Consider the following 14,979-nt stretch of genomic DNA (forward strand, 5'->3'; position numbering starts at 1 on the left):
TAGAAGAAATCTACAGATGCAAACAGATGGAGGACACTCTAAAAAATGTAGTAAATCTGAGTAACTGCATCTGGTACATTAATAAATAAAACTGAGTAGAAATAAGTAAACATTAAACATTCAAAAATAACAATATTTATAAATTCACTTTTTATTTATGAGTAATTTAACTTTTTTTATTTCCTCTAAACCTTTATAAAATAGTATTCCATACAACCACAAATACATACTTGACATTGGCTTTTATTGAATTTTTACTCAATTATTTTGGGAAGTTTAATTTTAAAGTGTTATGTATTCCAAAATAATTAAAACGATGTAGTGCCTTGTGCAAAAATAAATAAATTATTAGTAAAACACGCCCCTCTGCTTGATGCAGTTATTTAGGTTATTCTAAATAATGAAGAGTTCAGATGAAAAAGCCTCTAAGTGCCATCTGAAATTTCCTTATAATGATCATTTTTATCAAGCTTGTATGTTTATGTTCACTTATTTCACATTACTGGCAATGAAAATTACCTATTAATTGTCATTTAAGTTAAATTACTGAACTTGAAAAAAAATGCTCATTTTAGAAGAAAATTTCAGATGGCACTTAGAGGCTTTTGCATCTGAACTCTTCATATATACTTGAAACTAGTAGCATAGAAAATGTTTTCAAAACATGCACATTGTGGAATGGTTTCCTTTGCTGCTCTATAAACCTAGTGAATACTAGGGAGACCATGGTTTCTGTGAGAACGGATTATTTTGTAGACATCTTTTGAAAATGAAACAATTGCGTGAGTTTGAGGAAGATAAAATTAATTAACTTTTTTTAATTAATTTTTTAAAAAGGAAGTCAGAGTTGCGTTAATATATATACTTTTTTGTTTAAAAAAAAAACAAAAAAAAACGTAATTATGAGAAGTGCCCTTTATTTCACTTGAGCCCCTGCCCCTCAAAATGTCTGTGCACGTCCCTGCTCGTACCTTATGCACACCAATGATGTTGAAACGATCTGGTCATCTACAGCTTTAAGATGGTATGAGCTTCTGGAGTCGGGATTTCATCCCAGTTATAGGAATTTCGATCTCTGTTCTGGTGACTGAGAAGAAGGCCTTAGGTTTCCATGATTTGGTTGGATGTTGCTTCTCAACTCTGAAAGGTGCAGTGCTGGAAGTTGAGAGGGAAAAAGCTGGGATCGTTCCTCATCTCTGACCCCATGCCTAAGTCGGATATAAGCTACAGCAATCAGCTTCACTAAACGACTGAAAGTGCTCTTTTAACACGGACATTTAAAAGGACAGAAGGATGGATTTTCTGCTTCAAGTGATAGGACTAGCTGAGTGAACTTATATTTATATTGTCTTGATGTCTGTCTCGTTTTCTATATATTCAGATATAAGTGACCAAAAAAGCCATTTTAAAGTAGTTAAAACATCCGACCGGTAAAATTGTGCGTGCCTCCTCTATTTTAAAACCCGCCACTGGAAAACAGAAGTACGTTTGGCAGAAACTACAAAGGAGTATTTGAGTAATAAAAAATATTACTTATTTTAAAAAAATAAAATAAATAAAGACAAAAAAAGACTGACCTAGGATGTTCTTAATGATAATGGTATGTATATCTGAGGGATACGGTGAATAAGCCAAAGTCCCAAAAAGTCGGCGTGTTCCTTTAAAGGTACATGTCTTTTTTTCGGAGAGTGATTTCTATCAGGATGACTCTGAACCAGACAATGTGGAACCAGACGATTCAGAACAGGACTATGTCTTGGTCAGAAAGAAAGGATATTACTGATTTTCAATTTTTTTTTAAAAGAAAGAAAAATAAAAAATAAAGGGGACCTAGGATGCTAACAGCACTAAACACTAGACAAGAGAGTCCATTACCTCACTCTGAGCTACAAGGAAACGCTGAACATTTCGACACCATGTTTCACTTCCTCAAATCTGGTTTAACCTATTCTGAGAACAGAGCTTGTTATTGACGCAGAGCAGAGAAGAGGTAAGCTAGCAGCGATGGGGTTAGCCTATGCTATGTTGAGGTTAAAAAAAATATATCTTCCAAGCCATGGTAAAATAATATAAGTGATTACATTGTAACTTAATAACATGAGGTTTAAAACATCAGTCATATATGTCTGTTTGGGTTTGATTAGACAGGGGAAAATATTAAAACATGCTGTAATGTGAAACTATTAACAGTTTATGAACATTAAAATAAGAGGATATTTGCATTATTATTTGTATATATCATATTGCAGATATCTCTACTAATGATGCTTAAAATTAGCATTAAATGAAAATTCATGTTTCTAAATGAATGATATTCATCTTATTGTGAATGTTTCATACATCCATAAAGAATAGAGTAGAATAAAGTAGGAAAGGATAGAATAGAATAGAGTAGAATAGAATATAATAGAATAGAATAGAATAGTCTTTATTGTCATTATACGCAGGTGCAATAAAACTCTACACAGCAAATTTACCAGTGTTAAATGAACACTGCTCACTGTTTCTATGAGTCCAAAAATAAAGTAAATCTGGTCAGTAATAAGTGTGTCACGGAGTCACCAGATCCGCTCGCTCCGCTCACTCGTTCCCTCTCCCCGGAAGTCTGGTTCACCGCTCCTGCACATCATCACCGACTCACACTGTAAAGAGACACTTCCCTAGTGATGGCGAAATGAGGCTTCCTGAACCACTGAGACCTCGCAGCCCATTGCTTCACTCAAAGGGTCATTACTCGAAGCTTCATTCAGCATTGATTCATTCAGCGACTGTGCAAAGAAACAGCAGACTAATAAATCAATACTGAACCAATGACCTGAGCAGACATTTGTCCATTGCCTAGGTATAAAATGGGACTGGGGATATAGAGGAGCAAACTGAAACACTGCAGGTTGGGGTCGGTGAAGGAAGGATTACAAATTATTTTTATTGAGGAACAGAATTGTTTGAAGTGTGTTGGGGTGTAGACGATTCCTCTTCTTGGACAAAACCTCTCCAGCCTTGGAAAAGATCCTTTCGCATGGAACAGAGGATGCAGGAGAACATAAAAACGCCAGTGCCAGCTGATATAAATGAGGAGACTGATGCTTATGTTGAGCCCAATATACCAACGCATTCTCATCCTAGGGCGTCATATACTGACGCTTTTGATATTTCGTCTACATCGAACGCACATGGCACCCTTTAGCGTCAGTATGAGACGCACAGAGCTTTGTTCGGTTATGGGTAGATTTAGGTCTGGGGTAGGTTTAGGGTTAGCCCGCTAGGAGGCGCCTTCTGGCCCATATCTATCTGCGTCTCATATTGACGCTAAAGGGTGCCATGTGCGTTCGATGTAGACGAAATGTCAAAAGCGTCAGTATATGATGCCTTGGGATGAGAACGGGCTGAATATACTAGTGGATCCTCAGATCTTGTGAGATTCACTTCTGATAAATATCGGTCCACTTCTAGAGTAGCATCTGCTGTTGCTCTTGAGCTCCTTCTACTGTGATCAACCGTGCTATCCAGCAGAGGCCAAAGGTCACCCTAATAATAAAGGTACAAAGTTAAAAAAAAATCCATTAACAATGGTTCACAGTACTAATCACTAATGTGAACATTCACACAACAAAGGCATATACTACTTGCTGTTGAAGATTGACCTGCTTCTGAAGAGGCTGGCAGCTGAGCTGGGGGTGTGTTGGTGGAAGCAGAATGGAGACCAGAACTTCTGATTACAGAAGCGCATTCAGATTTTAATCTTGATACCGCTTCTTGCAGTTTCCCTTGACTTAAGAATGCCACTGTTTTGAATCTGGGATCCAATAACGTGGGTATGGTCATCACATGTATTAATTCTAAATGTGCTGCATGTTCCCTGACCCTCCGCACAAGGCTGTCCCCCAGCTGATGTTAAATTTGAATCGAGGCCTTCTAGCTTGCTCATTACAGCGTGATTTAAGCATCTTCAGACATCCTTTTCTCTCCCGAAAGCTCTACTGTATCCTGGCGGAAAGGGGCAAGAACATCTAAAGCATCCTGGACTGCCTCATACTCCAGGGCTGTAGGAGGGGTGACGTCAGTCTTTACCCCACTGGCTCTCTCAGCTGACAGAGACGTCTCCACCCTTTGACCACAAGATGTCGTTAGTGTGCAATGTGTTGAAAAGTTTTGAGTAATGAAACATTTTATGATACAGTTGAGGGGGAAAGCACCAGTGCCATCACTACTAAGGGCTTCATTTCCCCATCACTACTAAGGGGCAACAATAAATACAGAATATGGAGTGAAAGTAGCAACAGCGATTACCTTCTTTGAAGTCTCAAACGGAAAACAAAGCCAGTAGCCCACACGAACCACAGCTCTTCCTGTCTTAAAAAGCGCATGGAAATCTAATCGCGTGCACAACTCCGCCCACAAAGAAACGCTCTTAAAGGGGCCATGTCACTTTTACCTTGCAGATAGATAGATAGATAGATAGATAGATAGATAGATAGATAGATAGATAGATAGTGTTAAGTGAATATGCAATTTATTCTATTATAATGCCTCATATGTATAGGCTGATATGATATTAACCACAATTGTAACCTTGTAAGTGGAATATATGCAATTTATTCTGTAATAACGAATGCCTTATATGTATAGGCTTATATGATATTAACCACAATTGTAACTTTGTAAGAGAGAGTGTTGTATAAGAAAAACACTGCAACTTGTTTTATAAAGGTTTTTATTATGATAATGCATGAAAGAAGTGACTATACTGTATTCGATGTTTAAGCATTTAATCAAATGCAAGAATAACCTACAGTAGATAGTAATAACATTAGGTAGTAGAAAGCATATATCTTAGCAAAGTAGAAATGGAAGTATTACCTGTTCCTTTACAGACTAAGCGTAGAAGACAACAAAGGATCCGAGCCAGGAAAAGAAGAACAAAGGAGAGGAGGGCTTTTTATAAGAAGGTCTTGGAAGGACTGAAGGAGTTAACAATAGATCAAGATTTTGGATTGGATAAATTGTCTATAAGTGGTTGAATATGTGATAAGGGGGTGTGATATGAAGTATAAAAAGTACAGTGTAATATGTCAACGTCAGCCGCTGTAAACCCGGACAGCCTCTCCTCAGTTCAATTGTCCTAGCCTGCCACCTGCAGTTGAGGCTTGTGAAGTGCTCATTTTATGCTTTTTTTTAATTTATTTTTATTACGTTTTGTTATTTAGTATGTAAACCAATTAATTTTGAAATAATAAAATTACTAATCAATGATGAGTAATTAATAACTAATGATTATAATAATCAATACAAAAAGAAGCAGCCTGCCGTGAGTCTCTGCTGTATAAAGAATTGAGCTGAACTAAACCACGGAGCAGTCTTTCGATTGAACTGTAAGTATGGAAATTTATATACTTATTGTTTAGAACGAATTCGACTTACTTTACCTAACCTGAGAATAAACAAAATAAGGTAGAAGGTGTTTAAAATTATACACCATAAAACAATAGATAGATAGCCTAGATAGATAGATTACCTTTTCAGTAACAAAACAATTTTTTCACTAATAATGTAATAATCGTATTTCTAGATTTTAACGTCATGCGGGAAACTGCTAAAATAAAGAAGTGAGACTAACAGTAATTCTCTCGTGTGTAAAAGTAGCCAATAAACTGTTCAGGGCAGATGTGTGTGTTGAGACAGTGTGTTCACAATATATGCACTTCTCACACGTTTCACACACACTTAAAGCAACACTTCACTGTGGCATTGTGTCACTAAACAGCAACTCTAGCAGGATTTTAAACACTCATTTGATGAGAGGAAGTAACCAACCAGAGGAGGAGCTGATGATGTTTAAAGGAAGAGCTGTAACTATATATAATGAAGAGAAACACTGACAGAAACACAAAATGGCTGATAAGTGTGATCTGTGTCTGCTGGGACTGATCATTCTCTCTTCACTTCTCACAGGTAAAGAAATCTGTATTCTCTCTAAAGACATTGTAGGATTGAATATAATCCAAGATATTTGAAATGAACAAAGACGTTTGCTTTACTGTTTTCCACCCCCTCTTTCCACCACAATGACCATTTGTAGTTCCTAAAGGCACAGAGGGGCTGATAGTGATCACTGTAGGCCAAGATGTGTGTACTTCAGGGGTCGATGAATTGTCACACATTTAGTACAGTAGGGGAAGTTGTAATTATCTGATTGGTCAGTTTGAACGTCTCACATTTGGGTTTTAGTCACATGGTCAGGGAAAGGATAAAAGAAGATTGAAACTGTTGCTCTGTCTCTTTTATTCTCTGGGTCTCTTTATTGGGACTCTCTCTCTTTACTTCCTCTTTTCTTTGTATCTCTCTCTCTCTCTCTCTCTCTCTCTCTCTCTCTCAGGTCACATTTTATATATGCTGGGTACAATTAATGGTATAATTTATTATCATCTCATCTATTTTGTAACTATTTTAAGTATAATTATAACCATCTTGTCATTATTTTCAATTGCAAATAATGTGCTAACTAGTTTTGATTTTGTGTTGACTTGCTATATAGTATAATAGTGCTATCTATTGCAATACAATATTGTCACTCTCTAAGCAACGCTCTCCCACATATTAATCTATTGTAACTGCGCTTATTTCCGTCGTTGGTCATAAGTGGTAACGGTCACTTTGTGCTTTTGTGTTAATCTGAGGTAAAATGAGAACTGTGTGTAGAGTGTCAGTAATAGATTTGACAGGTGAGGAGAAGAGATAACCTCTCTACTGACCTTTGTACTCTTTCTTTTATTTCCTTTTATATTTGTGACCAGAGTTGGATGTTTGTTTGTATACTTTTTCTCACTCGATCCCCATGTATGCGGACGAGTGTGACGTTTGAGTAATTTTATTAAACACGGGGGAAATACGCCATCTCTTGTGTATCTTTTCCTCCGACACCTACTGTTTTTATCTTTCTGGGCAACATCTCAACTTTGCGTTACAGTGGCAGTGGGTGTCACAGTGTCTGGTTGGTGTTCCTTGGGTGTCCACTAGAGGTCTCTTCCCCATACCGTCACCACCACATCATGAACTGCATTTCCCATAATCCTTTGTCTGTACTCATCACTGTTCATTGCACTCAGCTGTTCCCACTCACATTGTTTGTATCTGTCTATTTATACCCTGTCTGTTTCAGTGTTTGTCATGGAGTCCTTGTTTGATGTCAGATTGCACCTCTGTGTTGCCTGTTTGTTTCTTGTTTTTGGACTGTCTTTGTATGGATTTTGACCCTTTGCCTGGCCTAGTTTGTGATTACTTTGATGGGTGGTGATGGCGCAGTGGATAAGACACATGCCTTTGGTGTGAGAGACCCGGGTTCGAATCCACTGTGAGACACCAATGTGTCCCTGAGCAAGACACTTAACCCCTAGTTGCTCCGGAGGCCTGCGACCTCTGACATGAGTAGTTATAACCCTATACCATGTGTCAAAATGATTGATGACTTCCGGTCCCGCCCACAGATAAGACATCTGGTCCCCGCCCTTCCGGTTGACCGTTGAGCTGTCCCGCCCTTTCTGTCGTGTATAGATATGGATATGGATTGTGATATTGACCGTTCGATCATGTGTTTTGACAGTTTTATCTACCGGTGTCTTTCCGGCATATGTTGTTGTTATGGTTTGCCCTATTGTCCTAGCTAGTCGTAGATCATGTGGTTTTAACAGAAAGTTTGAAGACTGTGTCACACACCCATTATCTCTTGTGCACACAAGCTGGGTGTATTTTCTGTGTTTGTGATAGACATCTGTTTTTGACAGAAAGTTTGAATTTGTTGTCCGGTTCAGTTATGTGTTTGTGTGTATGTGTGTGTGTATGTCTGGGTATATGGCATCACAAGTGCTGTTAGGAAATGTGTCAGCATCTGATATGATCCCCTCCACATTCCTGAGGTAACAGCAAAAGTGAAAAAAAAGAGAGTTGTCCCTAATCATGTTTTATATTTCACACAAATGATATACAATAATATCTTAGCAAAAATCTACTGAAACCATTTAATTCAGTTTTAGAGAAACAAAAGAATAAAATGAATAAGGATTTTACTAAATACTAAAGCCTATCACAAAAAAAAGAGTTGAAAACATACTGTTCTTTAAAAAGTATAAATGAAAAGATTATAAAATAATTTAACCAAGGTTGAAAAAACATACCGTTCGTTTAAAGTATAAATGAAAAGATTATAAAATAATATAACATAAATGTCAGTGTTTCTCTCTCTCTCCTGCTAGGTTTATTCAGCGATCAGAATGAGACAATAGGGCTAAATTTATTTCAAAGTTTAAATGATATCTTTATAAAATGTTGTTTTTATTTTATTTTATTTTTTTTAATTAAATTTAATACATTTATTAAAAGTCGTAATAATGTTTTTAAATTCAATACATTATTAAAAGTTGTAAAACAAAAACACTGTTTTTTCTGAATGCCTCTCCAGCCAGAGTAGTGTGTGTGTGTGTGTGTGTGTGTGTGTGTGTGTGTGTGTGTGTGCGTCCTCTGACATGACCCCCTCCACATTCCTGAGGTAACAGTGAAAGTGAGAAAAAGAGAGTTACCCTAATCATGTTTTATATTTCACACAAATAATATGCAATAATATCTTACTAAAAATCTACTGAAACCATTTAATTCAGTTTTAGATAAACAAAAGAATAAAAAAAAATCATATTACATAAACATTCCGTTCTTTAGGCCTATAAGTGTATAAAATAAAATAGCCATCTTGCTAATTTAACTAAAGTTGAAAACCATTCAGTTCTTTATAAAAGTATATAATTAAATGCTTATAAAATAAATATCTTATTGATCCAATTGTTTTTGATAAACAAAAGAATAAAAATCATATTACATAAAAAAGGGTATACATTAAAATGGTTATCTTGCTAATTTAACTAAAGTTGAAAAACATTCTGTTCTTTAAAAGTATATAAAAAAATAAAAAATAAAAATCTACTGAAATTTCAGTTTTAGATAAAAATAAAATTCATCTAAGTCTGCTGACTGAAGATTTCATGAAGCACCAGACAAATGGTATGTTGTGTGTGTGTGTGTGTGTGTGTGTGTGTGTGTGTGTGTGTGTGTGTCTGTGACAGGTTCTGGTAAATTAGCGTGCCGTCATCTTTCTGAATTTATTTCAAAACATAATCGTAAAAGTTTAAATATGATCTTTTAAAATTAAAAGACTGTTTAAATAAAATCTTTAAAGTTTGAATACATTCATATCTTCTATTTATCTTTTAGAAGATTACTTTAATGATTTTGTTTAATGGTGACCTAAAGTATAATTGTTATTAAACAATGTCTGTCTGTTCAAAAACTTTAGATTGTAGAAAAACTGTACTTTTTAGTCGTTTTAAATCTCATTTATATGAAAAGATTCAATCAGCATTTTTTTTGTCCATGCGGGGTTTCAATTTTTATGGTGGGGGCTTTCCATAGCTATAATGAATTTTGTACCGTACACCTAAACACAGAAAACTACATTTGTACATTTTCAAAATGAAATAAACAAATAAATAAATCATTTAATATCATTTTGTGCACACACACGGTTCTAAAAAATAAACTAATCTCTATTTTAAATTAAATTATTATTATTAATAACATATGTTACTAAAATGTAAACAAAGTTTTAGCTAAATAAATATATAAACAAAAACACCTTACAGCCCCAGATCCTTCAGAGATAAACCACAGTGTGATCTGAAGCTTCAGGAAACAGGGTATCAGACCAGATGAGTCTCGGGGGACAATGTCACAGTAAATCTAGTCTGCTAACGCCTTTTACAGAATACATCCAGAGTTTATACTAAATTCATTTAAAAGCATAATCATACAAGTTTAAATAAGGTATTTTAAAATTAAAAGAAATCTTTAAATTTTTATTAAAATCATATCTTCTATTTATTTTCTTAGAAGATTACTGTAATGATTTTGTTTAACGGTAACCTAAAGTAGAATTTTTACTAAACAGCGTTTAGTTGTTGATTGTTGAAAAACTGTGCTTGGTCATCTTAGATCTTTTGTCCATACAACATGTTGTCAAAGTTTGTCACAATGTTTTGTTGTTGTGTTGTTTTTAAGAAATCCGAGGACTCCACATTGCTCTTATTTAGACTAAGTTGTATCATCTGCAAAATCACTGACCCGGCATAAGTAAAGTTGGTCTTGAGCGAATATTTAATTTTATCAGTCATAATTCAAAGTATAAGTATACGATCGTTTAAGATCATTTTAACTTGTATTCCCCGAACTATCCTTAATCAGTGTGGAATCACACAGGGTGAAACCCTTTACTGAGAATATACTATCGGTTATCTACTCAAAATATATGTAGAAGTGTAAAATCGGTGTTTAAAATCTGTCTGCTGGCCGCATGAATAGACTTTGGGGAGAGCTGATGATACAGGAAGCATGCCCTTTGACCTCCTCGATTGTGGAGGCTTTTTTTTTTTTTTTTTTTTTTTGTTAAAGACCCAACTACAAGTTAGTTCTCCCAAAAGAATTTCTCCCATCTAGTGGTTCTCCCATCTACTCGCTTTTTCAAATGCGTGTTGCAACTGCGGTAGCCTAATGTGTCAAAAGCTATGACAACATGGCTTCCAATAGCGCTTCATTGAGTTTAACGATACATGTTTTTGTACTGTTATGCCAGCTATATAATGATTTACACAACCAAGCAATGAAAAAAGCTTGTAATTTAGACCATACCTTTGACTTGCCTGTCGAGAAGAAATCAGGCAACTTCCCTTTCAAAGTCTTTCTCCTTCATTAGATCTTTCCACATGGGGAAAAGCTATCCTGATATTTATTTACATACCGATAAATTAAATGTTAGCTTTTAGGCGTTAACGATTGCTTCTCCCGTGGCTCGGCATAAGTATGATCCTACATTATAATGTACTGTGCAGTGCAACCTTTCAAATTTGCCGGGGCAGTATCATTGCCTCCCATATGGTCTAGCGGTTAGGATTCCTGGCTTTCATCCAGGCTGCCCGGGTTCGACTCCCGGTATGAGAAGACATTTTTTTTTTTTTTTTTTTTACATTGTCAACAAAATTCAAGTTATTCAATAATCATTTTTAGTTATCCATAGTCTTAGAGGCCTACAAGTCTTAGAGGCCTACACGAACTGCAGAAACAAGCAGAAGATACGTAAAAACTCATAAATGCTGTTTCAGTAGGCTACTGAATCATTTTCACAAATACAATTATATAGAATTCAGAAAATTTCACTATGGAATATTTACTTTATCTATCATAATTTCAATTTAGTACATCATCATTTAAACTTTTCATCTCATAATTATGACGCATAGTCATAATTGTAATTTCAACTTTTTGTTATAATTATTACTTAATTCAGAATTACAATTTTTGTCAATTACACCTTTTTAATGTAATACTTAAAACGTTTTTAAGGCATAATTTGGTTGTTGACTATAGTAGTGTTGATGATGAAACGTGTTGAGTTAGGCTAGCGCTTTTTGCCCCTCTCTGGTATTATAGTGTTTCAAGATGGCGGAACGACACGGAAGCCTCCTTGGACTTACCCGCCCCGTGTAAATAAAGATAAGAAATGTTTCGCTTACGAGGATAAGTCAGATCATTGGCAGAGGTCATTTTACACCCATGAGGACATATTTTATGAATACAGACAATGATTTTAGCTAATAAAATAAAACATTTTCAACGAGCGAATCTACACATGAGAGGCCTTCAGAAGTCATAACTCCAGGGGTCAACGGCTTAGGCCCATTGGTTTCGGTATTTGTAAAAATCAAATACTGTATTACACTTTTCAAAGTTACAATAAAAAGACCTGTTGTGTTCTGACACAAGGCCATTAACTTGTTTTTATAAATGTATTTTGCTTATTTCTACAAATATCGACCTGAAAAATGAAAATCAGAAAAAACAGAAAAAACATTGTTTTAAAATACAACTAAACCATGATAATGTTTAGTTTAGATGTTGATGACTAAGCTTCTGGCATATAGTGCAACCACGCAACAAGAAATCTAATATTGGTGTAATCTTTGCGAGGTCTCACTCACGACACACAACTTTGTAAATAAAATAAAAAATATTATGGAAGTCATTGTACTGTAATTTAACCATATTTTATTTATTAATATTATGGCTTCATGTTGATTTAAAGTGTTTAATTGTTATTAACAAATACCTTTTAACATCCGGCACAAAATGAAAGAGATGTATTATTTGAAAAAAAAAGAAGAAAAAAAAAATAATAAAAAAATGGAGTGTTCACAATCACTATGTGTCAAAAACAGTATGTGTGTAAATAGTTGTGCAAAGTTCCACACCCTATGGACTAACACATAAATAAATATATATAACATACACAAAACATTTCTTAACTAAGCAACTGTTTCTTAAATTATCAGACACTCACCGCACTGATGTTAACATCACCATATATTGTGTTTTCTACCATGAGTGTAGTAACTATTGTCCCACCATTCTTCTGGGCAACTGTTAAGTTAAGCTGATTAGGGTTCTGAATTAATGGCTGTCCGAATGTTGTAGAAATATTACGCTGTCGTCGTTGTGGAAGGTTGTTAGGCTGTTGATTTGTCATGTTTCCAGAATGTGTTTGAACGCACAGCGTTTGAACGTCACCATCTGTTAAAAAATGAACAATTAAATACACAACCAAAAACCATGTAAACATTATAGTAAAGCTTATTGAAGATTGAGAAACATATTGACTACTAACAAAGTAAATTATACATCTTTTCCTACGTTTGATATTCTTTTTTCTGATTTTTTTCACTATGGACTTGATCCTTTTTAATGCTGTTTTCTCTCCATATTTATTCTGTAGTTCCTCTACTGTGTCTTCCAACCTCCCTGTTGTTGTTCTTCTCCTGCTGTGTTAACCAAAGACAAACAGTTAGAAGAATAAAATGTATGTACAATAGCAAAAATAAAAGTTGGTCATTAGTTGTTAGGGTTAGATACACCTGTAGACACATTCACACACCCGTTCGCCTGTTTTCATTTAGCATACACCAGAGTTCAAACATTCACTTTTTCAAAGGGTCGAATGATTACGCGGTCAAAATTTCTCTTTTTAACATGAGAGTTAAAAAATGTACACGAGTCACGACGCATTGCATTATGCACCTGACCTGCCGGCTGATGAAGTATTTATTACATCAAGAAAACATGAATACAACACACTGCACTTGGATGAATACATTTATTAGATTTATTTAATAATATTACCAGTTCCATATTATCTTTATATAAGACATATAAAGACATCTTAAAAATAAGACAAAAAATGATTTTATTTTTTAAATTTGACTGCATTCTTTACTTTTTGATTTATGAATTATAACAGACTGATGGGAAAAACATTATTTTGCAGTTACTTTTTTAAAATTTGTTTTATTATTCAACTATCTCTTTCTTTTTGTTAGATTTTTATTAGTTGTAATTTTATATATAAACATTTAACTTTTAAAATAAAGGTTTTACAACAACATCACCATCTTCCGCTATATTTTGGCCTCCATGCTCATCTATTTACAGTATATGATATTGGTGAAGGGGGCCAGCATGAATATATATTTTTAGGGGGCCCCCCGAATTCTCTACGGCCCCGTTCACATCGCATCGTAAGCGCATAATATCACCTGCTCAAGTACGTCTTGACGAGTTTCTTCTGTATTAAACAGCGAATCTTCTCAGTCAGATCGTCGCAAGATCTCAGGAATCCTCTCACACTGCTTGTGTTCACGAGCTCCATCGCTGCACTTTTGTGCGGCTGTGTGTGACTCTTAACAATTCAAACAGCAGCGCGGAGATGTGACGTCATGTGTCGAGCACATCTTTGCATTTCTTCTGAAACAACAATTTTTAACATCACTATCGCAACACTTATCGTATTGCCGGCTGGGATTGTAATGTTTTGTATGCCGTTTTCTTTACACTCACCCCGGATATCTGTTTCCTGCAGTTAGCTGTAATGTTAGTGAACTCTAGGTCTTCTCTTTGTTCATATACGACAGTATTCGCATGAATTGGCTTGATTTGATAAAATTATGTTTTAAACCATCATCTTCACTTGAGACATTTACATTATACCGTCCTAGTTTTTAAATAGCGCTAAAATGTATATTTTAACCCTTTATGCGGATATGCCGTACAAGGTTCTCTGTTCTCTGGTTCTGTGTTTTTAAAAATAAAGACAAGGATACCTCTTTCTATAAGCGACCCTTAAAATCTGTGCATACAACAAAACACGTGTAGGTGTACGATGATTTATCAACAAATTACTTTTGTTTGAAGAAAAACTTAAATCAGCTGGTGCTTGATAACTATTGAAGTTATGATGCGATATTTATCACGTTTTAATTTTAACTCAATACTCTATGAACTTTAACATCTTGTTGGTCAAATTAACTTAAAGCCTACGCATCCTAGCTACTTTCTAAATGTGTGTAACAGAACTTATGGTGAACAATTTAGCCATATGTTTTAAACGTGTAATGTTTAAACAAATTTTGTTACTGGACTGAGTGAAAATAATAAACTTCTCTTTTGTTTTTATGCATCAAGTTAAATGCAAATGATAGGAAAACTTTATGATAGGAAAGTACGGACGGCGCCTTTGACCAAGCCTCTACATATGGGGCACTTGCTCAGAGAAGGCGCACATTCTTTGCACACAACTAGGTGACCACAGGGGATGAAGACAATGTTCACTTCCTTATCCATGCAAACTTTGCATGTGCGCTCCTCTTGAAGTCTTTTTAACTGTTCCTCCATAGGCAAGTCTGAAAGATCTTGACTAGGGGATGCAGCTTCATTTGTCTCGACCGTCAGGCCACACTCAAATTCCATCTCTAAAGCAGGATTGTTCTCTTGTTCTCTCACAAATTCTATCGATTCGCTGTCTCGCAATCTTGCTTGAATCTGATGAACAAACTC

General features: G+C 35.3%; 2 long non-coding RNA genes across 2 annotated transcripts; both read right to left on the minus strand.

Moving 5' to 3' along the window:
* Positions 1-3,400: 3,400 nt before the first annotated feature.
* On the minus strand, positions 3,401-4,350 carry LOC311078305. The gene is made up of 3 exons (XR_014605123.1): positions 4,291-4,350; positions 3,645-4,108; positions 3,401-3,528 (listed from the first exon to the last, which is right to left on the minus strand). It is a non-coding gene; the product is annotated as an uncharacterized lncRNA (long non-coding RNA).
* A 7,123-nt stretch (positions 4,351-11,473) lies between these two features.
* On the minus strand, positions 11,474-14,127 carry LOC311078296. The gene is made up of 3 exons (XR_014605121.1): positions 13,683-14,127; positions 12,784-12,911; positions 11,474-12,663 (listed from the first exon to the last, which is right to left on the minus strand). It is a non-coding gene; the product is annotated as an uncharacterized lncRNA (long non-coding RNA).
* Between the last annotated feature and the right edge of the window lie 852 nt (positions 14,128-14,979).

Source organism: Abramis brama (genome assembly GCF_963993115.1).
Source record: "Abramis brama genome assembly, chromosome: 1".
NCBI classification, from domain to species: Eukaryota; Metazoa; Chordata; class Actinopteri; order Cypriniformes; family Leuciscidae; genus Abramis; species Abramis brama.